Raw genomic sequence first — 25,991 nt, 5'->3', positions numbered from 1 at the left:
ATAAATAAAATGTGGTATAGCTATACAGTTGAATATTATTTGGCAATGAAAAGGAATGGTGTACCAATACATGCTTCAACATGGATAAACCTTGAAAACATTATGCTAAGTGAAAGAAGCCTGTCATAAAGGAGCACATAGTGTATGATCCCATTTATGTGAAATGTCCAGGATAGGCAAATCCATAGAGACAGAAAGTAGATTAGTAGTCGCTGGGGGCTGGAAGAGAGGGGAATGGAGAGTGACCACTTAAAAGGAATGGGGTTTCTTTTTAAGTTAAAGAAGATGTGTTAGCTAGTAGTGATGGTTCCCCAGCTTTGCGAATTACACTGAAATCCACTGAGTTGTATACTTTGAAAGGCTGAATTTTATAGTATGTGAATTATATACCAGTAAAGCTATTGTCTAACAAGTAGGACCAAATTATCTGTATGGGTAAGATACCTATCTTTTTTGCTGAGTAGAGCTATGTGAAATTCTGATACATGGAATGCCTTGATTAAAGATACTCCGTATCATCATTTCTCTAAAGGCTTATGTCAACTTGGAAATCATAATTGCGAAGAAAACTTTTTTTTGTATTGAAGAATTAAATGTTAGGTGTAAAATTCCATAGCGTCTGACTCTATGGATGCCCACAAGAAAGGAATAAGTTGTATATATATTATATGTATTATAATCTAGAACTAGAAATATTACAGAAGGTAAAGCCCATATGCCTCATAAAACTATAAAGTTGGCTCTTTCTCAAACAATGGGATACTATTTTACACACTTACATTTTGCAAATATTATAAAATCTAATACTACCAAGGCTGTGGGAAAAGAGAAACCCTAATACACTGCTGATGGGTGTGTAAGTTAGAGCTCTGTAGAAAGTTTTTGGCAAGATTTTGTGAAGGTGATGGGTATATCCTATGAACCAGCAGTTCAGAATATACATTTTATATATCTTTTGCATAAATGGTGAACCTTCCATTTACACAAAAGGAACCATGTACATGCGTTTTAATTTCATTTATATTTATGATAGGAAAATATTTGGAAACTATAGAGAAATGGATAAGCAAGCAGTGGCATTTTAATGCAACCTGTTACTCTAGTACAGTTAGCATGGGCAAATTGCGTCTACATGTGTCAACATAGATACATCCTGGAAGCGTTATGTTGAGAAAAAAGAAAGCAAGTGGCTTGGCATGGTGGCTCATGCCTGTAATCCCAGTGCTTTGGCTGAGGTGGGAAGATTGCTTGAGGCCAGGAGTTCAAGACCAACCTGAGTAATGTTGTGAGAGCCTGTTTCTCTTATTTAAAAAAAAAGAAAGAATAAAATAAAATAAAAGCAAAAGTTAAATGTGATACCTCTTATGATCATTTAAGACAAAATAAAAACATGCCTATAGTCCCCGTTACTTGGGAGGCTGAGATGAAAGGATGAGATGGGACAATTGCTTGAGCCCAGGAGTTCCAGTCTAGCCTGGACAGCATAGTGAGACCCCATCTTTTAAACAAACACATCAGTCAATCCAATACTGTGTTGTCTATGGAAAACATATGTATGCTGCAAAATTAAGATGTGTATTAAAATAAACTATATTACCTTCAGCAAGATATTTATTTCTGAAGGAGAAGATAGCACAGTGGAATGAAGAGGGAAACTTTCAACTTACTTACAATATTCTTTCTTGAAATCTGATGCAAATAACGGCAGTATGTCGTAAGTTATATTTGGGTTTATCATTTCATTTTTCTGTATTTTAAATAAACTCTTTCATAATTAAAAATTAGGAAAAGTCACTGGACATAGTGACTGACACCTATAATCCCAACACTTTGAGAGGCCAGGGCGGGAGGATCGATTGAGGCTAGGAGTTTGAGACCAGCTTGGGCAACATAGCAAGACCTCATCTCTACAAAAATTATGAAAACTGCCTAGGTGTGGTAGTGCATGCCTGTAGTCCCAGCTACTCGGGAGGCTAAGGTGGGAGGAATGCTTGAGCCCAGGAGTTTGAAGCTGTAGTGAGCCATGATGATGCCAATGCTTTCCAGTCTGGGTGACAGAATGACACCCTGTCTCAAAAAAAAAAAAAAAAAAAGTGAAAAAAATTGCATAGGATGAGTTAAAAAAAAAATCATTGGGCTTACACATTTTTTTTTACATGTTTCTATATTTGCTGTCCTAAAAATGATTCATCCTAATAGTCATTAATGTTGGTTTTTGAAGAAGTACAATGAATGTGGTTCATATCTTAGGTTTTTATTATAAAATCACCCCTTGTCCATATTTTGATTATTTTTTCCTTGATTGAAAAGTGTTTAATTAACATAGTAATGTTAGACAATAACACATGATTGAATTCTTACTAAAAGTGCGTGGGTTTTTATGTTTTATAGTTAGGACTTTGGTTTCCCTCTATAATAGCATTTGTGTCTTTTTTTTGTTTGTTTTTGTGTTTTTTTTTTGAGATGGAGTTTTGTTCACTCTTGTTGCCCAGGCTGGAGTGCAGTGGTGCCATCTTGGCTTACTGCAACCTCTACCTCCTGGGTTCAAGAGATTCTTCTGTCTCAGCCTCCCAAGTAGCTGGGATTACAGGTGCCTACTACCACGTCCGGCTAATTTTTGTATTTTTAGTAGAGACAGGGTTTCACTATGTTGGCCAGACTGGTCTCGAACTCCTGACCTCAGGTGATCCACGTGCCTCGGCCTCCTAAAGTGTTGGGATTACAGGCGTGAGCCACTGCACCTGGCCAGCATTTGTGTCTTTATTGGTTTGTGTGAGAATACTGCCTGATAAGGATTATACTGCCATCTTTCAGAGGTTCTTTATACATACTTTAATTCTGAGGAAGGCTGTAAACTAGTATGATACTGGCAGGCGCTTACCACATTGTTGGATGCCTTAAAAGTTTATTGTTATGAATAATATTATTTTATTTTATTTTATTTANACGTCCGGCTAATTTTTGTATTTTTAGTAGAGACAGGGTTTCACTATGTTGGCCAGACTGGTCTCGAACTCCTGACCTCAGGTGATCCACGTGCCTCGGCCTCCTAAAGTGTTGGGATTACAGGCGTGAGCCACTGCACCTGGCCAGCATTTGTGTCTTTATTGGTTTGTGTGAGAATACTGCCTGATAAGGATTATACTGCCATCTTTCAGAGGTTCTTTATACATACTTTAATTCTGAGGAAGGCTGTAAACTAGTATGATACTGGCAGGCGCTTACCACATTGTTGGATGCCTTAAAAGTTTATTGTTATGAATAATATTATTTTTATTTTATTTTATTTATTTATTTTTTGAGACGGAGTCTCGCTCTGTCACCCGGGCTGGAGTGCAGTGGCCGGATCTCAGCTCACTGCAAGCTCCGCCTCCTGGGTTTACGCCATTCTCCTGCCTCAGCCTCCCGAGTAGCTGGGACTACAGGCGCCCGCCACCTCGCCCGGCTAGTTTTTTGTATTTTTTTAGTAGAGACGGGGTTTCACAGTGTTAGCCAGGATGGTCTCGATCTCCTGACCTCATGATCCGCCCGTCTCGGCCTCCCAAAGTGCTGGGATTACAGGCTTGAGCCACCACGCCCGGCCATATTATTTTTAATAAATGTTTACTGTGTATAATAAAATGTAAATTACTAGATGGAAGTATGCTTTTGACAAGCTTCTTGGAGACAGGGTTTTTAGAACTGAAGAATGGAGTGAGGGATAGATTATGACAATTATTTTAGTTGTTCATCTTAAATCTTAAGGGAATTAGCACAAGATATGCCTGCCTTCACAAGACGTGGAAATTCCTTAGCATTCATCTTTGAATTAGCAGACTTGGCTATAGATATTTTCCCTGTTAACATTAATTTCCTTTCTGCCATTCTTAGAGTTGGAGTCTCACTCTGTTACCCATAGCGGAATGCAGTGGCATGATCACAGCTCACTGCAGTCTTGAGATCCTGGGCTCAAACTGTCATTCCACTCCAGCCTCCCAAGTAGCTGGGATTATGGGCATGCACCACCACGCTTGGCTACTTTTTATTTATTTTATTTTTTATTATTTTAGTTTTTTGAGACAGGGTCTCTCTCTGTCACCCAGACTGAAGTTCCGTGGCACAATCTTGGCTCACTGCAGCCTTGACCTCCTGGGCTCAAGTGATCTTCCCATCTCAGCCTCTAATGGCTGGGACCACAGCTGTGTGCCACCACACCCAACTAATTCTTGCATTTTTTTTTGTAGAGCTGGTGTTTCACCACGTTGCCAGTGTTGTCTCGAACTCCTGGATGCAAGCAATCCGTTCGCCTCGGCCTCCCAAAGTGTTAGGATTACAGGTGTGACTCACAGTGCCCGGCCCAAACTGGCTAGTTTTCTAAAAAAAAAAATTTGAGAGAATGGAGTGGGGTCTCACTACATTGCCCACACTGGTCTCGAACTCCTGGCCTCAAGTGATTCTCCTGCCGTGGCCTCCTGAGTCAATGGGATTATAGGTATGAGCCACCGTGCCTGGCCCTTCTGTCATTCTTAGAGGAAAGGATGTTACATACCATCTCTTCTGTGTAGTATAATGTTCCCTTCCTGATGTCATTTTCTTTTTTCCTCCAAGAAGTTACTGAGTTTTTTTACATTTTAGATTGAGTTTTCAAGTTAGATTTTCTTCCAGAGCAGTGTTTTTTTGAACTGCAGTATGTGCCTGGGAGTAAGTAGTGTTACTGAAAAGATCATGAATTCCGGCTGGGCCTGGAGGCTCACACCTGTAATCCCAGCTCTCTGGGAGGCCGAGGTGGGTGGATCACTCGAGGTCAGGAGTTTGAGACCAGCCTGGCCAACGTGGTGAAACTCCATCTCCACTAAAAATACAAAAATTAGCCAGGCATGGTGGTGCGCGCCTGTAATCCCAGCTATTTGGGAGGCTGAGGCAGGAGAATTGCTTGAACCTGGGAGGTGGAGGTTGCAGTGAGCCAAGATCACACCACTGCCCTCCAGTCTGGGTGATGGAGCAAAACTATCTCAGGGGAAAAAGAAAGATCATGAACTCTAAGAAGTTTTACCAGGCAGTGGTTTAAAATGATAAGATGTAGGCTGGGCGTGGTGGTTCATGCCTGTAATTCCAGCACTTTGGGAGGCTGAGGCGGGCGAATCACGTGAGGTCAGGAGTTCGAGACCAGCCTGACCAACATGGAGAAACCCCATCTCTACTAAAAATACAAAATTAGCCGTAAATGGTGGTGCATGCCTGTAATCCCAGCTACTCGGGAGGCTGAGGCAGGAGAATTGCTTGAACCTGGGAGGCAGAGATTGCAGTGAGCCGAGATTGCGCCATTGCACTCCAGCCTGGGCAATGAGAGCGAAACTCCATCTTAAAAAAAAAAAAAGATCAGATATAGGGATGTTTTTCTCTGTGTCTGCCCTTTCGTTTTGTACCTACCTTTTGAAGGCATGTCAGAGACGGGTAATGCCCCAGAGACGTTTAGAAGTGGTCACATAAACATGCCATGTTTGTAGCCAAAATGGTGGTTTATTTTGTATTTATCTTGTTACATTTGATCATTATCAAGTAAAATGGTTACTGTCTCTTATGTACATAACATCCTTTAAAGGTGTGCTTTGTCTCATTCCAAAATGGAGCCCTTCAAGTTGGAAATACACTCATATCAGGAATGTTTGGGCTTCTGAGCTGTAGTTTTCTGTTCAATCTCATTATAGTCTTTTTTTTTTTTTTTTTTTTTTAAGACAATGGTCTCACTTTGTTACCCAGGCAGGAGTGCAGGAGTGCAGTGTCACTATCATGGCTCACTGCAGCCTCGACCTCCCAGGCTCAAGTGATCTTTCCACCTCAGCAACCCAAGTAACTGGGACCACAGGTGCTCACCACAATGCCTGACTAATTTTTAAATTTTTTGTGCAGGGCCGGGCGCGGTGGCTCAAGCCTGTAATCCCAGCACTTTGGGAGGCTGAGACGGGCGGATCACGAGGTCAGGAGATCGATACCATCCTGGCTAACACGGTGAAACCCCGTCTCTACTAAAAAAATAAAAAAAATTAGCCGGGCGTGGTGGCAGGCACCTGTAGTCCTAGCTACTCCGGAGGCTGAGCCAGGAGAATGGCGTGAACCTGGGAGGCGAAGCTTGCAGTGAGCCGAGATCGCGCCACTGCACTCCAGCCTGGGCGACAGAGCAAGACTCCTTCTCAAAAAAAAAAAAAAAAAAAAAAAAATTTGTGCAGATGGGATCTCCCCATGTTGCCCAGGCTGGTCTCAAACTCCTGGGCTCAAGCTATCCTCCCATCTCAGCCTCCCAAAGTGCAGAGTGCTGGGATTACAGGCATGAGCCACCGCACCTTGCTTCCAGTTAATTTTTAACATTTTGTGGAGCTGGGTGTCTCACTGTGTTGTTCAGGCTGGTTATGAAGTCCTGGACTCAGGTCATCATTCTGCCTTGGACTTTCAAAGTGTTGGGATTACAGGCATGAGCCACCACGCCTGGCCTCATTATGATTTTAGTGGTGACAGAAAACAAACTACTTTAGTTATACATTATGTTGTAGGTTTTTCCTAGTAGCTATTTTGTATTTTTAAAGATACACTTAACATATTGAAGATAGAGATCTGTTGGTATAGAAAGTTTGTGTATTTTCCCTAGTCCATTTTTGGGACAATTTGAAATTTAAGCCAAAGTCTGAACTTGGAAACATAATTTCGCTTCCTAAAGGGGTAATCTAAGAAATTCCAGACTTACGCCATGAGTTAGAATCCCTTGCATTATCCCTTTAAAAGGTGGGAAAAGTAAATTTATGGTATAAATTGAACAATTTAGGGAGATGCTAGGATTATCAGCATTCACCTAAAAGTTACTGAGTTATTATTAGCATTCACCTAAAAGTTACTGAGATGGATAACTTAAAATAATTACATCCATATACTGAGACGAATAACTTAAAAATAATTACATCTGTAGCCTGGGCGTGGTGGCTCATGCCTGTAATCCCAGCACTTTGGGAGGCCAAGGCAGGTGGATCACCTGAGGTCAGGAGTTTGAGACCAGCCTGGCCAACATGGCAAAACCCCATCTCTACTAAAATTTGAAAAATTAGCTGAGTGTGGTGACGCGCATCTGTAATCCCAGCTACTTGGGAGGCTGAGGCAGGAGAATCGCTTGAACCCTGGGGGTAGGGTTGTAGTGAGCCGAGATCGTTCCACTTACTCCAGCCTGGGAGACAGAACAAGACTCCATCTCAAAAAAAAAAAAAAAAAAAAAAAATTATATCTGTACATGTTGCCAAGATGCTATGTAAGAATGCTACAAAAATATCAGTTGAGTATATTTAAATTAGAAAAAAATGCTTAGTGTTTGTTGAGCTCTTACTGTCTTAGCATTGTTAGTGCTTCTTAGGTAGTATGTCACTCAGTCCTCACAGTTAACTCGTGAGAGTTGTTATACTCATTGGGATAAATATTAGGTTGGTGCAAAAGTAATCGCAGTTTTGCTATGGAAAGTAAAAAAACCACAGTTACTTTTGCATCAACCTAATAACCTATGGTCATGCACCCTGGTAGTAAGTGATGATGTTGGCTTGTAAAATCAGATGCTTTGACTAAAATAATGGTGCTGTTCATCACCGTATTGGCTGAAGAAGAGTCACCATGGATTGTTTATATCTCCTGAATTTCAAATAGTTGAGCTATAGAGATATGCAGGTTGTGAAAGCTTTTTGATTCAAAGATGTGGAACATTGTGTCATTTAACATACCATTTCACTTTGTACTACTACTCACCTGGAAAGCAAATAAGTTATTAAATATTTGACTCATTTTATAAAAGATCCTTTTCTAATTTTAAAATTAATCTGACTATAATATTTTTCTGAGAAACACCTGAGCATATCTCAATATTTTATATCTAAATCTAGCATTTATATTTTATCTTAGAACTTTGACTTATATAGATCTCCGTGAGGTACTAATTAAATTCTACGAATATTTACTGAGTAGTTGAGCATCTTCTGTGTGCAAGGGACCGAACGAGCTGGTTGAGAACAAAACAGGGAAAGGAGTTAACATTTATTGAACAGCTGTTAAATTTCAGATAGTCTTAGGTTACTTTAGATCTTCATCTCATTTAGTCCATATAGTAACTTTGTTAGTAGGTACGATCCTCATTTTATACTACAGGAAGCTTAGGCATGGAGGAGTTAAGCTCTCATCACCTAAATGGCAGTTCTGGAATTTGAACCTAAGCCCATGCTACTTTTCTAACACACAATACTGCCTCATGTGTAAATATAAATTGGGTTCCTGTTTCTAGTTTATAGTCTGGTCCAGGAGTTCACAAAGTGGAGTTAGCAGATGGACTGCTGGTGGTCCCTGATTCACTTTTGGTTGTCACAAGTTCACAACTATAGTTGTTCATCAGTTTTCATGGAGGATTGGTGCCAGAGACCCCGCTCTGGAAACCAAAATCCATGGATGCTGAAGTCCCTTATATAAAAAGGTGTAGTGTTTGCATATAACTTACACACATCCTCCCATATACTTCAAATCATCTCTAGATTACTTATAATAACTAATATAGGCCAGGTGTGTTGGCTCATGTCTATAATCCGAGCACTTTGGGAGGCTGAGGTGGGTGGATCTCTTGAGGCCAGGTGTTGGAGACCAGCCTGGACAACATAGTGAAATCCCATCTCTACCAAAAAGTACAAAAATTAGCCGGCGTGGTGGGGCATGCCTGTACTCCCAGCTACTCAGGAGACTGAGACACGAGAATCGCTTGAAACCGGGAGGTGGAGGTTGCAGTGAACCGAGATCACACCACTGCACTCCAGCCTCTGTGACAGAGCAAGACTCCATCTCAAAAAAAAAAAAAAAAAGAAAATAATAACAGTAACTAATACAGTGTAATGCTGTGGTTGTTATACTGTATTGTTTGGGGAATAATGGTAAGAAAAAAAGTCTGTAAGTGTTCAGTATAGATGCAGCCATTCACTTTCTTCATGAATATTTTCAATCCGTGGTTGGTTGAATACACAGAAGCAGAACCAATGGATACAGAGGGCTGTGTTTTTATGATAATGCTAAAATGTTATTACTTTTTTCAATGATGATGCAAAAGCAATGATGGGTAAGACTGCTGGCACCTTAGCACCAGACTGTATCATGGTCATTGTTTGTTTGTTTTTACCACCATGCAGTCACAGGAAAAGAAAAAGAATAGTTTCACTTACGGATGTCCTTGATGCGGAGACCTGGCATAGTGGCTTATCCCTATAATCCCAGGATTTTGGGAGGCCAAGGCAGGAGGATCGTTTGAGCCCATGAACTCGAGACCAGCCTGGGCAACATAGTGAGACTCCCATCTCTGTTAAAAAAAACAACAAAACCTTGATGCAGTAGTAAAAATATTATTATTTTTAAATAAAATACAGATGGAGTCTTCGTATGTTGCCCAGGATGATCTCAAACTCCTGACTTCAAGTGATCCTCCAACCTCAGCCTCCCAAAGTTTGGGATTACAGGCATGAGCCATCACACCCAGCCAAAATATTTATTACATCTGGATCTTCTACTGATTATCTATTTTTTTTTTTTTTTTTTTTAAAGACACAGGGCTTCTGTTACCCAGTCTGGTCTTGAATTCCTGGGCTCAAGTGATTCTCCTGCCTTGGCCTCCCAAAGTGCTGGGATTACAGGCATGGGATTCTATACCTGGCTCTCGTTTTTAAAAATTGAGATATAAATCACATATTATAAAATTCACCTTTCAGAAGTACATAATTCAGCCAGGTGCTTTCGTTCATGCCTGTAATCCCAGCACTTTGGGAGGTTAAGGCAGACAGATCACTCAAGGTCAGGAGTTTGAGACCAGCCTGGCCAACATGGTAAAACCCTGTCTCTACTAAAATACAAAATTAGCCAGGTGTGGTGGCACGCATCTGTAGTACCAGCTACTTGGGAGGCTGAGGCAGGAGAATTGCTTGAACCCGGGAGGCAGAGGTTGCAGTGAACTGAGATTGCGCCACTGCACTCCAGCCTGGGTGACAGAGCAAGACTCAGTCTCAAAAAGCAAAACAAAACAAAACAAAAACCAAAAATACAATTCAGTGATTTCCAATATTTTCACAAGATTGTGCAACTGCCACCACTGTCCAATTCCAGAACATTTTCATCATCCCAAAAAGAAACTTTGTACTCCTTCCCTCTCCCTTTTCTCTCTCTCCCTAACACCAGGTAACCACTAATCTACTTTCTATCTCTGTGGATTTACCTATTCTGGACATTTCATATAAATTGGATAATACAATATGTGGTCTTTTGTGTCTAGCTTCTTTCAGTTAGCATAGTGCCTTCAGGGCATATCCATGTTATAGTAAATTGATATGGTTTGGCTGTGTCCCCACCCACGTCTCATCTTGAATTGTAACTCCTACAATTCCCAGGTGTTGTGGGAGAAACCCGGTGGGAGGTGATTGAATTACAGGGGCAGTGGGTCTTTCCTGCGCTATTCTCGTGGTAATGAATCAGTCTCACGAGAGCTGATGGTTTTAGAAATGGGAGTTTCTCTGCACAAGCTCTCTCTTAGCCTGCTGCCATCCATGTAAGACGCGACTTGCTTCTCCTTGCCTTCTGCTGTGGTTGTGAGGTCTCCCCAGCCATGTGGAACTGTAAGTCCATTAAACCTCTTTTCTTCCCAGTCTCAGATATGTCTTTTTATCAGCAGCATGAAAACGGAGTAATACACAAGTGTAACTACTCATTTCCCTTTTTTAAAAAAACAGCTTTATTGAGATAAAATTCACAGACTACACAGTTATTCCATATGGATGTTTTTTTTTTTTTTAAGAGGTAGGGTCTCACTGTGTTGCCCAGGCTGGATTACAGTGCTCTTCATAGGCATGATTATAGCACACTGTGGCCTTGAACTCCCAAGCTCTCTTGATTCTCAGACCTCAACCTTTCAAGTACCTGGGACTACAGATGTGCACCTCTGCACCTGGCAAAGTGTACAATTTGATGATTTTTAGTATATTCACAGATACATACAACCATTGCCACAGTTTATTTTAAAACATTTTTATCACCTCAGAGAGAACCTGCACCATTTAACTTTTACCCTGCTATCTCCTTGTTCCCCCTGAACCAAAGAATTACTAATCTACTTTATTTTTCTGTATGTGTCCTAATTCTAGACTTTATATGAATGGAATCATATAATATGTGAGCTCCAGTTTCTCCACATCTTCGCCAACACTTGTTGTAATCTGACTTTTTGTTTTTACCAGTCCCACTGGGTATGAAGTGCTATGTCACCATGTTCTTTTTTTTTTTTCGTTATGTCCTAATGACTAGTGATGTTGAGCATCTTTTGATGTGCTTATTGTCCTTTTTGTTTGTTTGTTTTTTGTTTTTTTTTGACAGAGTCTTGCTCTGTCGCCCAGGCTGGAGTGCAGTGGTGTGATCTCGGCTCACTGCAAGCTCCACCTCCAGGGTTCATGCTATTTTTCTGCTTCAGCCTCCTGAGTAGCTGGGACTACAGAGGCCCACCACCACGCCAGGCTAATTTTTTTTTTTTTTTGTATTGTTAGTAGAGATGGGGTTTCACCATGTTAGCCAGGATGGTCTTGATCTCCTGACCTTGTGATCCACTCGCCTCGGCCTCCCAAAGTGCTGGGATTATGTTGTCCATTTTTATACTGTCTTTGGAGAAATGTATATTCAAATCCATTGTCCATTTTAAAATTGGGTTGCCTTTTTGTGGTTGAATTGTAAGAGTTCTTTCTTTATATATTCTGGATATTAATCACTTATCAGTTAATATGATTTGTAAATACTTTTTTCCGTCTATGGGTTTTCTTTTTCACCTCTTGATACTATGCTTTGATGCACAAAACTTTAAAATTTTGACAGAAATACCTGGACTCTTGTTTATCTGGCTTTTTCCTTTGGTTGCATGTGCTTTGTTTTATTTAGGAAGCTATTGCCTAATTGAAGGTTGTGAAGATTATACCTGTATTTTCTTGTAAGAGTTTTACATTTTCATATTTTACATTTAGATTGTTGATCCATTCTGAGATAATGTTTGTATATGGGTGTGAGGTAGGGAGTCTAACTTCATTCTTTTCTTTTCTTTGAGAGAGGGTCTCCTGTTGCCCAGACTGTACAGTGGCACAATCAAGACTTACTGCAACCTCAACCTTCCTGGGCTCAGGTGATCCTCCTGCCTCAGCCTCCTGAGTAGCTGGGACTACAGGCACACACCACCATGCTCAGCTAATTTCTTTCTTTCTTTTCTTTTTTTTTTTTTTTTTGTAGAGACAGGAATTCACTATGTTTCCCAGGCTGGTTTCAAACTCCTGGGCTCAAGCAGTTCACCCATGTCGGCCTCCCAGAATGCTAGGATTACAGATTTGAGCCACTATTCCCGGCTCTGCATTCTTTATTAGGATTATGTTCCATGATTTATGACCAAAAAAAGTAAAATAACGCTGGCTTTAAAAATGATATAAGCCTATTTTTTTGTCTTGTATAAAGAAGTCCAGAAATAGCCTAGGAGTGGTGTGGTGCCCTGCAATATCAGAGAACTAGTTTTTTTTCTGTATTTATTGCCTTGCTATTGTCAACAGGTGGCCTCTTCCTCATAGTCTTAAGTTTGCTGCTTGTACTCCAACCATCTCATAGACATTTCCAGCCAGGAGGAGGGAGAAGTGCCTAAAGAGTAATGTACCCAATTCTTATAAGGACATTTCCTAGAAATCACGCCTAATACTTTTATTCATGTCCTTTGTCTTGAGCTAGTCACAAGACCCCCCACCTAGCTGCAAGGGAGGCTGGAAAACATAGTCTTCCCTCTGATATGCATTTAGCTAAAACTTACGTATTTTTTCACTGGGAAGAAGGAATGAGAGAGGATATTGGGCAACAACCTCCCAGGCCTGTCACTAAGTGAGGTTCTTTTACTCCCTGCTGCTGCTGTTTTCTTCCCCGCCCCTCTCACTTTTCCAGTGAATTTTTATTATTAAGACTTGATTCAGGGTCCCAGGGTAGGGATTACCATATACCCAGGTTCTTCTTTACCATCCTGGGAGAAGGACAGAGGTGGGGTGGAGCCAGTTCAGATCTTCCCAAGAAATGTGCCTTCTGCCCATGGTCATCCCAGGCTGAGACCCAGGATATAGGGCAGAGAGACTTGTACACATGCTGGTACCATTCACAAACAGAGACATCACTCCCTTGTTTGTATGTATGTATATATGTATGAATGATGGAATCTTGCCCTGTCACCCAGGCTGGACTGCAGTGGTGTGATCTCAGCTCACAGCAACCTCCGTCTCCCAGTTTCAAGTGCTTCAGTCTCCCGAGTAGCTGAGATTACAGGCAGCTGCCATCGTGCCCGACTAATTTTTGTATTTTTAGTAGAGACAGGGTTTCATCATGTTGGCCAGGGTGGTCTCAAACTCCTGACCTTAAGTAATTCGCCTGCTTCGGCCTCCCAAAGTACTGGGATTACAGGCATGAGCCACTGCACCGGCCATACATTATCCCCTTTAGCAGTCGTTGCCTTCTTGAAGGGGTGGAGTTCCAGGTATTTCTCCCAGCCATTCCTGGTCTGGTTCTGGTTGAGGAAGCTGCTGTCAAAAGGGGCAGTCCTGTAGTTCTTGATTTTGGTCTTGATGTCTTCTGCCATGGTGCAGTTCTCAGCTCAGTGGCTACTCTCTGCTGTCTTCTTTTTTCAGAGACAGGGTCTCAGGCTGTAGAGTTAGTGGCATGATCATAGCTCATTGCAGCCTCAAACCCCTGAGCTCACATGATCCTCCTGCCTCAGTGTCCCTGGTGGGACTACTGGTGTACCATTGCACCCACCTTATTTTCTGCTTCTTATTGGTAGTCTGATATTTTAAAAGGCTCATAATTCTCTTCCTATTATATTCTTTTTTTTCATGTTATATGCGACATCAGAGTTACTACATTCAGGTGATAATATAATCCATTATTACCTTTTAATATGGATCACTGGTATTCTTCCTTTCTCCTTGATTAATTTAGAACCTTTCTATTTTAAATAGGCTACCCATAAGGTATTTGAAGATTTTCATGCTGGTGTGCATTTACCTTTTCTTTTTTGCTATCCACATCTTGCTTGCTGCCTACATTAGATGCTTTCAAAATGTACAGCACTGACTGCTGACTAGTGCTGCTGTGTTTCTTAGCACTTTATAAATTTACAATAATTGCCCTTAGGTGTAGTTGTAATGTGTCAACTCCTGTAGTGATGTAGAGAACACTTTAGTTGTATTATTTACTTTGTTTGGAAAATGGATGAGTTTGCCTGTACTCTGTCTTCCTTCTTTGTTTTAAAGTTTTAAATATAATTGTGCTGAGCTTAAAATGGTGTTAAAATATCTGTTGTATTTTAGTCCATCAAAAATTCTCAGCACCTTTTACAGAATATTAATTGGTTAAGAGCAATACTGTTTGAAGCAAGAGGCTGTGAAAGGAAGAATAATGAGCCATGACTGAAGAGCTGTTTTTATTTAAATTGTCAGGGTTCATTGTATTTCCAGAGGTTCTGCCCTGATCAAAGTCTTTAATAACCACAGTAAGTGAAAATGCATTTTTAACACAAACTCTATACCATATTCCATGAAGGTAACTTGAAGAGCCATTGCTTTTTTTTTTTTTTTTTTGAGACAGAGTCTGGCTCTGTCGCCTAGGCTGGAGTGCAGTGGCCGGATCTCAGCTCACTGCAAGCTCCGCCTCCCAGGTTCACACCATTCTCCTGCCTCCGCCTCCCAAGTAGCTGGGACTACAGGCGCCCGCCTCGTCGCCGGCTAGTTTTTTGTATTCTTTAGTAGAGACGGGGTTTCACCGTATTAGCCAGGATGGTCTCGATCTCCTGACCTTGTGATCCGCCCGTCTTGGCCTCCCAAAGTGCTGGGATTACAGGCTTGAGCCGCCGCGCCCGGCCGAGCCATTGCTTTTGTATGGTAACTGATCTTACCAGAGTAGATTAGTTTAATTAATAAGCTAGTTTTTATAATTAAAGTGTAATTGGAAGAATAATTCATGAACATGCTGTTGATGGCCTGTTTTCACTGGTGCTGCAGTGCTGTCATCAGTGTGTGCATTGTCTTGAGAGTTCCTCATTGTGGCTCCGGTAGCTGCTTAGAAGCTTTAGGCTTGACCTTTTCTTGACCCACAGGCACACTTCAACCTTGAATATACACTTTCCTCTGAGTGTGTGTTGTTGTATTTGGATGCTGTTACTGTGACAGGTTCTTTTTTTATGGCAAGATATTTTGCAGTATTTTAAAAATATTTGCTCAAGAATTTAGGAAACTATTCATGGTTCCTTTTATAAAGTAGGAGCATATTCTTGATCTATCCAGAGAGGATGTCATTGAGAAACCTAAGGATATGAGACTTCTGGCACTGGAAAATAGGGCTTTTCTTCAAATGCCCCATTGTCATGTGAAAACAAAGCACAATACTATAAATGTCTTCCTTTCCCCCAAACTACTGCCTGTCTTTATGCTAGGTGAGATTTGTCTCAACAAGTTTTTCATTCCAAAGTTAATATTTTCAAAAATAGTCTTTTTTATATGATTCATACCTGAACAGAATTATTATTGTAGATTTTCTGTGTGGCAGATTTTCTTACTGTGGCAGGTTTTCTGTGGCCTGGCAACATTTCAGGTTGCCTAGGCTGATTGCTGCATGGAGTTTTGGTGTAAGAGTAGAATTGACTGAAGAATTCCTAACTTGAAAATTGTCTCATAACAGATTACATAATTTTGTAGGTGAATACACAAAATATGTGCAGTTGATCATATTTAAATTTATCCAGGTCTCTTATACATAGCATGTGGACTTTTAAATATCCATCACTCAGCTTCTTAGAGAAGAACTCTCTAGAAGACATATAGAATTCCACCTTTAAAAATTGGAACACGTTTGAACACCATAGAAAAAGGATTGAGAATCATAAGGAAAGCATACCTGTAGTGTTTGTGGACATGAGTAAAGTTCAAGGAATGTAATGAAGTCATCTTGTCAAAATAGTGCTTTAATTTTCAAGCAGCCTTTTGGAGGTGGGGAGGAGTTTAAGGCAAATTGTCAAATTTCTGTTAAATGTTTGCAAGAAAATATTACCTTGTAGTTAATCTCTGCTTTTCAGAGTACCTTCTTATAAGACCCTTCATGGTAATAGGACAGATAATAATAACAAATGTTTATTCAGAGTGACTTACTCAAGGTCGCATCACCGAACTCAGTGATACATTGAGACACAGGTCAAAACAACATTATTACATTTTTATTAGGGGGCCAGGCAGAATGGTAAATTATACCAAACTGAGAGTCAGGTGGCAGGCTAAGTTGAACAGCTCCCTTGTCATTCTTTCTCTACACACCTGCCAAAATGATTATTTATTTATTTTTTGAGACGAAGTCTTGCTCTGTTGCCCCAGCTGGAGTGCAGTAGCGTGATCTCGGCTCACTGCAATCTCCGCCTCCTGGGTTCAAGTGATTCTCCTGCCTCAGCGTCCTTAGTAGCTGGGATTGCAGGCACTCACCCCCACGCTTGGCTAACTGTATTTTTACTAGAGATGGGGTTTTACCATGTTGGCCAGGCTGGTCTCAAACTCCTGGCCTCAAGTGATCCACCAGCCTTGGCCTCCCAAAGTGCTTGGATTACAGGCATGAGCCACCATGCCCAGTCCTCAAAATGATTATTTAAAAAGATAGATCATATCTCTCCATTGTGTAAAACCTCCCAGTGGCATCCAGTTGTTTATAGAATATACTTATGTCCATTCCTCTTGGGCCATGCCAGTCATTTAGTTCCTTCAAGATGCCAAGCTCATTCCTGCCTCATGGCCTTTTAACTTGCATATGCTGTTCCCTCTGCATGACTGGCTGTTTCTTGTCAAGTTCAGGCAGAGTCATAGAGGCATGAATTCTGAAGCTTGACTGCCCAGGATCAAGTATTTAACCTCTCAGTGTCTCAGTTTCCTCAACTGTAAAAAATTATGGATGATATAAGTAAATATACATCTTAGTGTTGTGAAGATTGAATGCATACACATACAGTGCCTCATTTATAATAAGGGTTGGCTATACAAGTCTCATTCAGATATCACTTCCTCAATGAGACATTTTTTGGTCATTTAATCTAAATTAGCCCCCAGGCACGTAATGCTTATAGTTATCTGAAAACTTTTTATTGTATATTTATTTTCATTTTTATGTCTCTCCCACTTAATGTAGGCCCACGGAAGCGGAAATATTTTCTGTCTGTTGTACTCCCAGTACCTACAACAGTGCCTGATCACTATGCATTTGTTAAGTGAATTAATGAAAGTCAGGTCTACCCCAGGAGGTCTTTTTTATTTATTTATTTTATTTTTTGAGGGGGGATCGAGTCTCGCTCTGTTGTCCAGACAGGAATGCAGTGGTGCAATCTCGGCTCACTGCAGTCTCTGCCTCCTGGGCCCAAGTGAAATTCTCACCTCACCCCCCCGAGTAACTGAGAGTACAGGTGTGCGCCACCACGCCCAGCTAATTTTTGTATTTTTAGTAGAGACGGGATTTCACTATATTGGCCAGGCTGGTCTTGAACTCCTGACTTAAGTGGTCCACCCGCCTTGGCCTCCCAAAGTGCTGGGATTACAGGCGTGCACCCCTGCACCCAGCCTACCCCAGGAGATCTTCTTGAGTTCCATAAGACTGAAAGGCAATTTATGTTGTTCAGTTAACGGAAGATGTTCACATGTGTACCTAACACACATGGTAGGGGCTTGTGGGGAATGGTATAGAGAAGTAGTCAATAAAAAGGGGTTGAGCCATGGTATAAAATACACATTTTACTTTTTTTCTGTTTTCTGTTTTAAAATTTCTGTTTTTTTCTAGCTGGTTAGTTCATGTCCTTATACATAAGCCCATGAGCTTACTTGTGTCTTTAAATTTGAGGACAGCTGATTGCCCCTCAGCATTATAAAGTTAGAGCTTTTGCCAGGCGGGGTGGCTCACACCTATAATCCTAGCACTTCGGGAGGCCGAGGTGGGTGGATTGCCTGAACTCAGGAGTTTGAGACCAGCCTGGGCAACGTGGTGAAATCTCGTGTCTACTAAAATAAAAAAAATTAGCTGGATGTGGCAGCATGCGCCTGTAGTCTCACCTACTTGGAAGGCTGAGGCAGGAGAATTGCTTGAACCCGGGAGGCGGAGGTTGCAGTGAGCCGAGATGCGGCACTGCACTTAAGCCTGGGTGACAGTGCAAGGCTCCATCTCGAAAAAATAAAATAAATAAATAAATAAATAAAGTTACAGCATTATTGAGCTTCTTCTAAAATAGTTTAAGTAGAAAGTGCTGATATGCAATTAGATACTCAGTGGTATTTGACGATTTTAGAAGTCACAGTGATGGTGCAAGATCCAGAGTAGGTGATCTGAGACTAGGAATTTATGAATTATCAACTAAGTCAGGTTTGAAAGCAGTATTATTATTTCTTTATATCTGGAACTCAACCTCTTTCCTCTTTCTCAAACTCTTCCTACTTTTCTTCTGTCATTCTCTTCCTATTCTTGTAATCTTTGTCATTTCTCTTTCTGTCTTTGTTCCCATGTTTTCCTTCTCGTGTACCTAATGGAAACCCAAATGACATTGCCATTATTGTTCTTTGGTCCCTCGACCCAGCATGCAAAATCAAATTTATTACCTCCACAGATAAAATTCCTCCTCTTTTCCGTATTTCTATTAGCAGAATACTGTTGTCATGACCGCCCTGGCTTAAAACCTTCAGTAATTTTTGACATCTGTCTCTCCTCCATCCCTAACAATCAAACAGAAACACATTCTATCTTATATAAATCCTGTCCTCGTTCATTCAGTATTAACTCGACAAAGATTTGAGTTCCTGTTCTGTGCCAGGTACATTGTATGGTCGTACCCTTCTTTCTATTTAACTACCCCAATTCAGGATATCAACACATTATACTTTGCCTAATGAAGTAGCTTTGTAACCTCCCCCTGCAACCTCATATTTCTTTTTTCCAATGCGGTCTAACTCAACCGCCATATTAATTTCCTTGTACTGGAACCACGTGATTTCTCCACTGCTATATTAATTTCCTTGTACTTGAACCATGTGATTGGCCAAACCGTATTGCCCTTTTAGAACTTACTTCACATTTTCTCACATCTATGACTTTGTTCATGCAGTTATGTCTCCTGGAAGAATATAAGCTCCCTGAGGGCAAGAACTTTGTTTTATTTACTGTAATTCTCAATACCCAGACAGTACCTGGCATGTCGTGGGTATTGCATATTTGTTAACCAGGTTGGTCTTGAACTACTGGGCTCACGGGATCCTCCCCGCTTGGCTTCCCAAAGCGCTGGAATTACAGGTGTGAGCTACCACACCTGGCCCACTCTGGAAGCTTTTTCTGATCTTCCATGTATTTATACCTGTGACGGAACCCTCTTTCCTTTTTTTTTCTGTACCTGTGCCGACTTTGTATATATGATGTGTTTGCTGTAAGGTTAATATACATAGTAAATTAGCAAATATTTATAAAGTTATTTTAAAATTTCAAGCATTGTGTCTGGGTACTTGAGACAAAAAACCAGTAGAATGGAGTTTCTTTCAAAGAATTTACCATCTACTGGGAGATCAATCCATGGTAATGGTAAAAGTAAGCAGTGGTAAAAGCAATCTTGGGATGTTGTGGAAGCCTAGCCCATTGGAAGGGGATGGATAATAGAAAGAGGTAGGGTGGAGAAGAAGAGGCAATTCTTGGCAGTCACAGTAAAGAGCCGAATAACCGGTACCAGTGATTAGAGTGTGAATAAAGGGGAATGGTGAGAAATGAAGCAAGTAGTGAAGGGGCCTGTACTGTTGTAATTGAAGAGGCAGTGTTATATTGTTACTGTTATCTTTTTTGTTGGGGGAAGAGGAAATAGTCGAATGACTGATTCCCTGTAGAACCATCAAGAGGAGCTGAAGTGAGCAAAGGCCAAATAATTTATGGACTGGCCATAAATTATTTTTTGCCTTTGGCTATTTGTCACCATTGGCTGTTACCAAAGGGTATTTATCACCTTGGCTACCCAATTCGTTCAGAATGCTATAGATACCTAGAAGTCTACCCCGCATCTGACTACTTTTAGACGACCATTTAAGATTCTTTTTTCTATTATTCACTACATGTTCCCTCCTCCCTTCCCCACTCCCCTCCTTGCCCCTTCCCCTCCCTTCTCCCCTCCTCCCCCTTCCCCTCCTTCCTTCCTTCCCTCTTCCCCTTCCCTTCCTCCCTTCTTCCCTTCCTTCCCCTCCTCCGCTCCCCCTTCCCTTCCCTTTTTCTTTCCCCTTCTTTTCTTTTCTTTCTTTATTTCTTTTCTGCTGTTGAGAAGTCTGATGCCATTTATTACATATCACAATTTTGTGGGTGAGAATTTTGGACAGGGCTTAGCTTAGGGATTTTTCTGCCTGCTCCATATGGTGTTAACCTGGATCCATACAGTGTTAAGGTGTCATCTCTTAGTTTCAGCAGGTGACTAGGCTTCATCTTCTATACAGTAACTTTTTTTTTTGAGATATAGTTTCACTCTGTCATCCAGGCTGTAGTGCAGTGGCACAGTCTTGACTCACTGCAACCTCTACCTCCTGGATTCGAGCAGTCCTCCTGCCTCAGCCTCCTGAGTAGCTGGGACTACAGGCATGCATCACCATGCCTGACTATTTTCCTCATCTTCTACTGTAGGACGTACACCCCCTACATACCTGCTTAGACAGTAAGTGTTTTCAAGATTAGGTTTACTACACTGAAAATAAATCAGTGAGAATTAAAGTAAAAATATGTCCAGCTAAAGAAAATTCATTAATTGGTTGAAAACAATTTTTATACCAATTATTTAAAGAATTTTTTCAGAAGAACCATACCATTTGGTTGCATGGAACCACCTTTTTGTCATGGGTCATGATAAAGTGCTTACGTTTTAGAGTTGTCAGTAGCTGTCTACGTTCTTCCATTCTTCTAACACATTTCATGCTGCAGCTTCTAGGTACATATGTTATTCTGTACAGGCAGAAGGCATGCAGCCCTAAAGCAAGTAGGGCGGAGAAAAGATGAGGCATAATCAGGCCAGCAAAAGAAGGAAACAGATGGGTTGTGGGAGATGACCCTGCCCCATGTTGTTTTGTTCTGGCTGCTATTGATCATATGTGAATCAGCAGCCCAGAAACTGGAGTTACTGATCCTTTGATAAAAAAGAAGGTTTGATCTTAGACTCAGTAGAGTTATAAATTACAACTCTAAAAAATGATGCAAGTTTTACAGTAAATAAAATTATAGGAGTATTCAGGAATTGTTAAAGGGGACTTAATTACAATGGCCATACCTCAACATTTTTGGGTCTTGTCTCTAGATTATCATAGTTTATGAGATTTTATCCTGTGGGCTCTTTCAAAATGAATAGAGAGTAGTGTGTTTGTTAGAGAAATAAATCCAGTGTGTATATTTTATGCCAAATTAGTCTTTTGTCGGTGCTTATATATGACTTCTAGTCTATTTCCTAATCTCAAGGTTAAGGAAACCTTGCTATGTCTCTCTCAGTCTTCCCATCGTTCTGTGGAAGAATCTTATTTTTTTAAAAACATTAGGAGAATGTTATCAAACATGTACAAGTACAGAGATAATAGCATAATGAATTTCTAAATGCCTAATAACCAGCTTCAGCATTATCAACATTCTGCCCCTCTTGTTTTATGTATTCTTCCCCACTCACTGCCTCATGACCTTGATGGAAGGATTTTATTGTTATATAGTATAGTTTAATATTGGTATTTTAAAGGTTATATCCTGAAACTTTTGAAATCCCTAAATTAACAAATAACACTGTATAATTTATCCAATAAAAATATTCGGTAAAGTGTGTGTGCGTATGTATGTGTGTAGATATATGTGTAAATTTTAAGTGATCTCTTTAAGCCCTTAATAATTTTGTAAATATGGAACTTAATTACAAAACTATTCTGAATCGAACACTTGCTAAAGCAGTTTTTCAAATTGCTTATTTCTTTTGTTCTGGATAGTGGTAGGCACAATCATGGGGTTCAGGTCTATAGAATTTGATATTCCTATTTTCTTTCTTTTCTTTTTGCATCATAATATAGTATCAAACAGTCCTTTCTTTAAACTATTAAAAACGTATGTGTTCTGTCGGGCAAGGTAGCTCATGCTTGTAATCCCAGCGTTTTGCGAGGCCAGTGTAGGGCGATCACTTGAGGCCGGGAGTTCGAGACCAGCTTGGGCAACATAGTGAGATCCCATCTCTACAAAAATGTTAAAAAATAGTCAGGTGTGATGGCACACGCCTGTAGTCCTAGCTACCTGAGAGGATCACTTGAGCCCACGAGTTTAAGGCTGCAGTGAGCTATGATCATTCCATTGCACTCTAGGTTGGATGGCAGAGTAACATGTTGTATGAAAGAAAAAAAAGTATGTGTTCTAAGAAACATCTCCACTCCCCGCCCCGCCCTGGGTTGGATCTCGCTCTGTTGCCCAGGCTGGAGTGCAGTGGCATGACCACAGCTCACTGCATCCTCAACCTCCCTGGGGTTGAGGTGATCCTCTTACCTCAGCCTTGGGAGTAGCTGAGACTGCAGACTCACACTACCATGCCCCACTAATTTTCGTGTGTTTTGTAGAGACGGGGTTTTGCCATGTTGCCCAGGATTGTCTTGAACTCCTGGGCTCTAGCGATCTGCCCACCTTGGCCTCCCAAACTGCTGGGGATTACAGGTGTGAGCCATCGCGCCTGGGTGAAACATTATTTTTAAAACTTTCTGGCCGGGCGCGGTGGCTCACACCTATAATCGTAGCACTTTGGGAGGCTGAGGTGGGTGGATCATGAGGTCAGGAGATCAAGACCATCCTGGCCAACATGGTGAAGCCCCGTTTCTACTAAAATACAGAAAAAAAAAAAAATTAACTGGGTGTGGTTGCGGGCGCCTGTAGTCCCAGCTACTTGGGAAGCTGAGGCAGGAGAATGGTGTGAACCTGGGAGGTGGAGGTTGCAGCGAGCCGCGATAGTGCCACTGCACTTCAGCCTGGGCGACAGAGCGAAATTCCGTCTCAAAAAAAAAAAAAAAAAAAAAAAACCACAAACTTTCTTGGCTGGGTACGGTGGCTTACGCTTGTAATCCTAGCATTTTGGGAGGCAGGGGGGGTGATCACCTGAGGTCAGGAGTTTGAGACCAGCCTGGGCAACATAGCAAAACCTCGTATCTCCCCAACCCCCTGCAAGAAAAATAAAAAAAAGTTGGGCATGGTGGTGTGTCTGTAGTCCTAGCTACTTGTGGGGCTGATGTGGGAGGATCACTTGAGCCCAGGAATTAAAGGTTGCAGTGAGCTATGGTCATGCCACTGCACCCTAGTCTGGGCAACAGAGCGAGACCCTGTCCCTTAAACAAAACAAAACAAAACAAAACAAACAAAAAAAAAAACAACAAGGAAAAGGAAAAGGCTGGACTCGGTGGGCTCTTACGCCTAGCACTTTGTGAGTCCAAGGCAGGTGGCTCACTTGAGTCCAGGAGTTTAAAACCAGCCTGGGCAACATGGCAAAACCACATCTCTACTAAAAATACAAAAATTAGCCGGGTCTGGTGGTGCACGCCTGTATTCCCAGTTACTCGGGAGACTGAGGCAGGAGGATTGCTTGAGGCTGGGAGGTGGAGGTTGCAGTGAGCCGAGAACTCACCGCTGCACTCCAGCCTGGGTGACGGGAGTGAAACCTTGTCTCAAAATTAAATAAATAAAACAAATAAATATGTGGTTTTATTCTTTCAAGCTCAGTAATGTAAGTTTACTTAGTGAATTTTTTTTTTTTTTTTTTGCCAAGACATCTAAAATAATTGTGATAAAAAACATATGTAACATTAAATTCATCTTTCCTCCTGCCTTGGGAGCTCTTAGACAATAAACTCACCTTTTACACCTTTTTTCCTTCTTTTTAAAATTTTTAAAAACTTAAAAAAATTTTTTTTAAAAGAGACAGGGTCTTACTATGTTGCCCAGACTGATCTGGAACTCCTGGGCTCTAGCAGTCCTCCTACCTCAGCCTCCCAGAGTGCTAGGATTGTAGGAGTGAGCCACTGCGCCTGGCCACCTGGCACTCTTTTATATTACCGTGCCCCTGCCAAGTAGAATAAGATTTTACTTAATCTCACACCAAGTTATAGTATCACAAATATCAGTTAAGTCTGAAATAATGGGGTTTTGCTAAGTTAAGAACTTTTTACATGAAACCATGATTCTAGCGCATCTGTTTAGCTGTAGTATTTTAGTGGTATGAGGCTTGATGTTTCCTGTCCTTGACTTCCTAACATTATTTTTAGTGTTTCTGTATGTTTCATGCAGTCTTCCTTGTGTCATCCAAATTTCCCCCAAGACATGTCTGTTGTGGTTTCCTAGATTGTCTTTATGTATCTTTCATTTGCTTCTCTCTCTGTTCAGTTAACAACTGTTAGAATTCTTGTTTTGTGTTAATACTTTTGTGTGGCCCATCTACTGCATACAGAGTTGTTGCTGTTACAGTTGAATTTCTTATTTTTCTTATGAGAGGTATGAACTCTTACTGTCCATAATGATTTAACAGTTGTTTATTGGAAACCTGTTACTCTATGTGAAACCATTTTTCCTAAGTCCTAGGGCTGAAGTTTTGATACCATTCTATTTTCCTTTAGAATAAGGAGGTTAGTTTTCAAGGGGTCCTTGAATGTCATAAAATTGAAGTCTTTTTTTTAGTCTGAAAGGCTGCTGTTAAAAGAAGCAAACATGCTGTTTCAGAGTCAATGACAAAGAATACTCAGCCAGATGGATTAATCCTGTATAACAGTTGTTTTTTTTCCAGTACACACAGAGATGTGGTTCAAACCATAATAAATCATAGACAAGATGGAAAAGAATTCTTTGAAGTTTAGATTCTGAATTTTCTTAGTAGACGTTTGTTGTTTTGTAATTTCTAAAATTATTCAAACCCTAAAAGAAATCCTTTTCCCATTGTTTGCCCATAGTCCCCTTGAGAATATTGAGTTCTTAATATTGAGTTCAAATATTTTTTTTGAACTTGTCTCCCTTAAGTCTTCTTCCAGTCTTTTTTGGAGTAGAGAGTCCTTAATATCTTTTTCTTCATAGTATTATCTCCCTCATGTTAATTGCTCTTATCTGGACCTTTTCCAGTCCAGTTTATTTTCTGTGAGATGTATCAACCAGAACTACAGTCAGATTTGGGCACACTGTTGCTTTACTTGAAGTTAGATCATAATAGTCTGTTTAGTGTCTTTCTTCACTTCATGGCTGTTCAATATTTTGTTGGTTTCTTCAACTAAAGCAAGTTAAAGTCCTCATCAAAGTTTGCAAGGAATGCCCAGGGAATCTCACTTTATAGATCAGAAACTATAGTCTTTTTATTATAAAAGCCATGTAAGTATTGTAGAGAAAATTTGGAACCTTAAAGAAAATTTTTTCATTGTCCAATCAAACAGAACCCCTCTTTTGTGTCTTGGTATACTTCTTAAAATCTTTTCTCTTTGTGTAATATTTTAATATATGAGTATGTAGTTTTATATCTTATTTTTCTTAAATGTGGCTTTAGAATAAGCATTTCCCACATTAGAAATGCTTTATAAAAATTATTCTTATGGCTGGGCATGGTGGCTCACGCCTCTAATCCCAGCACTTTGGGAGTCCGAGGTGGGCAGATCTCGAGGTCAGGAGATTGAGACCATCCTGGCTAACACGGTGAAACCCCGTCTCTACTAAAAATGCAAAAAAATTTAGCTGGGTGTGGTAGTGGGCACCTGTAGTCCCAGCTACTTGGGAGGCAGGAGAATGACGTGAACCCAGGAGGTGGAACTTGCAGTGAGTCAAGATCACGCCTCTGAACTCCAGCCTGGGCGACAGAGCAAGACTCCGCCTCAGAAAAACAGAAAGAAAAAAAGAAATTATTCTTACTA

General features: G+C 40.8%; 1 protein-coding gene and 1 pseudogene across 2 annotated transcripts in view; one reads left to right on the top strand and one right to left on the bottom strand.

The window, feature by feature from the left end:
- The window catches only part of MRTFA (myocardin related transcription factor A), a 224,828-nt gene that overhangs the window by 57,714 nt on the left and 141,123 nt on the right, over positions 1-25,991 (top strand). The gene's annotated exons all lie outside the window — the stretch shown is intronic.
- On the bottom strand, positions 13,088-13,660 carry LOC108528455 (cytochrome c oxidase subunit 6B1-like; annotated as a pseudogene).

The sequence above is a fragment of the Rhinopithecus bieti genome, unplaced genomic scaffold (genome assembly GCF_001698545.2).
Source record: "Rhinopithecus bieti isolate Rb0 unplaced genomic scaffold, ASM169854v2 scaffold_4967, whole genome shotgun sequence".
Taxonomy (NCBI): domain Eukaryota; kingdom Metazoa; phylum Chordata; class Mammalia; order Primates; family Cercopithecidae; genus Rhinopithecus; species Rhinopithecus bieti.
The sequence above is the reverse complement of the archived record's forward strand: the minus strand, read 5'-3'. Positions and strand labels throughout refer to the sequence as shown.